The sequence below is a fragment of the Gymnoscopelus braueri genome (assembly GCF_963280865.1).
Source record: "Gymnoscopelus braueri genome assembly, chromosome: 24".
In the NCBI taxonomy this organism is placed as follows: domain Eukaryota; kingdom Metazoa; phylum Chordata; class Actinopteri; order Myctophiformes; family Myctophidae; genus Gymnoscopelus; species Gymnoscopelus braueri.
Window position 1 is genome coordinate 30,624,811 of NC_137626.1, and position 2,450 is coordinate 30,627,260.

The window sequence follows — 2,450 nt, forward strand, 5'->3', positions numbered from 1 at the left end:
TAAAACATATGCAGTGCACAGTACACACAGTACTCGGTCGGAGTCCCCTTTCCTCTTGGGGAAAATCTGAAGGAAGATATGAAGGAGAATGGTGTGATTGAACAGGTGACAGAGCCCACAGACAGGTCTGGTGTGCCTTGACACCGAGAAATGGTGTGAAGAGAAAGTGGTGACAATTCATTTAACAACTCCAATGGACCACACTTTTTACAGCAATTTTTGGATTGTGGAGCTTCTCAAATAATAGTTCTTGGAACTTGGAAGTTATCAAACACTAGCAGCGCAGAACAGACCGTTTGCGATGCACTTATGAAAGCTACTTACAACTTACTACAGTATGTGGTATAGGCTTGTGGTGTTGGTTGGTTATGACCGTGACAACAACCTGTTTGAGTGACTATGTTCATTAATAAAAAGCCATTAACAAAGCTGAGTAACAACAAATAAGCAGGTGCAAATGCTACAATATAAACAAATAGGGACACTTATGTCATCAGTAGCCTATAAGTTCAGAGGGTTCCAGAGAATTGCAAATATAGCTGCTTTTGAATGTGAAAGTTTTGCCCTTTCAGCTGTTATATATTTCTCATTTTAAGCAATTAACATAATGGACCATTTCTGAAGTTGTCCCTTGCCCACTACATATTTAAATTGTCTTTATAGTTCTTTAAATACCCTTTTATGCCTTATGCAAAGCACTTTGAATTGCCTTTATGTATGAAATGTGTAGCCTGCAAATTAACTTACCTTCATTTGTTGACACACACACACACACACACACACACACACACACACACACACACACACACACACACACACACACACACACACGCTTATAGACCATGTGGTTCTCATCATGCGGCTTGGGGACCCCCAGGGGTTATTGAGGGGGTTCCAGGGGGTCCCCAGTTAAATAATTAATAGGTAATGGACCAACCCCCCCCTTTCACAAATCTTAATAAACATGTTCCAAGAAGAAGAAGAGGTCCTTAAGAGTCCATTTGGTTCCATTACTCTCTCAGAGTTAAATTAACACTGAGGATTGGATTCTACAGTGCAGATAGGGGTCGCACTGTCAAAGGGATGAAAACCGGGGTCCGTGGCCTAATGCATATCAAACTGGGAGTTCTTGAAATGAAAAAGTTTGAGAAAGGTTTTAGACAGCTAACCAGAGACTTCTTTAGACCTGCATGGGACAGACCCCAGATGGACATACTAATAACCTGTTACAATAATGCTAATGCTAGTAATAAAACATACTAGCCGTGTCTGTTGGAGATGATGGTTCAGGCTGCATTGGGTCCATTACGATACAGACATCTGTTTACTGCTCTACAAGGATCCACAAGCTCCACAAACGCATCACATTGCGATGTATTGTGAGCTTGTAGATCTATTTTGGGATAGAGTTAAAAGGTAAATAAAAACCAGGACACATCGTCTGCATAATTGGCGATAACGATGTTGTCAAAAAAGTCAATGGCTGATATGTCGGCCAAGCGGATATATCGGTCGGGCTCTAGATTGAGTGCAGGAGAGCAACTGATTGGCTGTCTGTCTTTCTGACTGTCCCTCCTCCCCCACAGTGTTCCATGATGTGATTGGCTGTCCGTCTGTCCCTCCCTCCTCCCCTACACGTGAGGCCTCCCATTGAACCATAATTGAAATCCACCAGGGAGCTCACCTCAACTGACTCAGGTAAGCATAAATGAAAATGACGAGGGGCCCGTGTGTTTCTGACTGTGTGTGGGCGCTCTCATGCGTGTGTGTTTGCTGTGCTGTGTGTGTGTGGGTGGGTGTGTTCATGTTTGCGTGTGCCTGCAACTTATTGTATCTGTTCATGTTTCTGTGCGTGTGTGTGTCCACGTGTACACTCCACCTTAGCGGAAAGCCGAGGGAGAGTCTGTGTGCTGTGTGTGTGTGTGTGTGTGTGTGTGTGTGTGTGCGTGCTCATGTGTTTGTGTGTTTGCATTTGTACGCGAACGCGGGCACATTGTGCGCTCATGCGTGCGTGTATGCAAGTGTAACGTGATAAGCCCCGGCAAAGCACATACCTGATGCCATTAAATGCAATTTCCCCTGTGTGTCAGTGGAGCCATTTGTCAGCTGCTTACACTGCACGCTTTATTAAAAACCTCATCCACTTCAATTAACTGGGCCCGCGAAGCAGTTTAACTCCGTTTTAATCCTGTCAAGATGTTTCAACAGGCCTCGCGTACTGTAGGTACATCACTGCAAGCCCCGACACTGAGGGTTTTCTTTTTAGTCTTCTTTTAGATGGGGTGTGTGTGTGTGTGTGTGTGTGTGTGTGTGTGTGTGTGTGTGTGTGTGTGTGTGTGTGTGTGTGTGTGTGTGTGTGTGTGTGTGTGTGTGTGTGTGTGTGTGTGTGTGTGTGTGTGTTGTGAGTGTACAGCTTTTTTTCAAGGCTATGTATTGAGTTCCACACACTT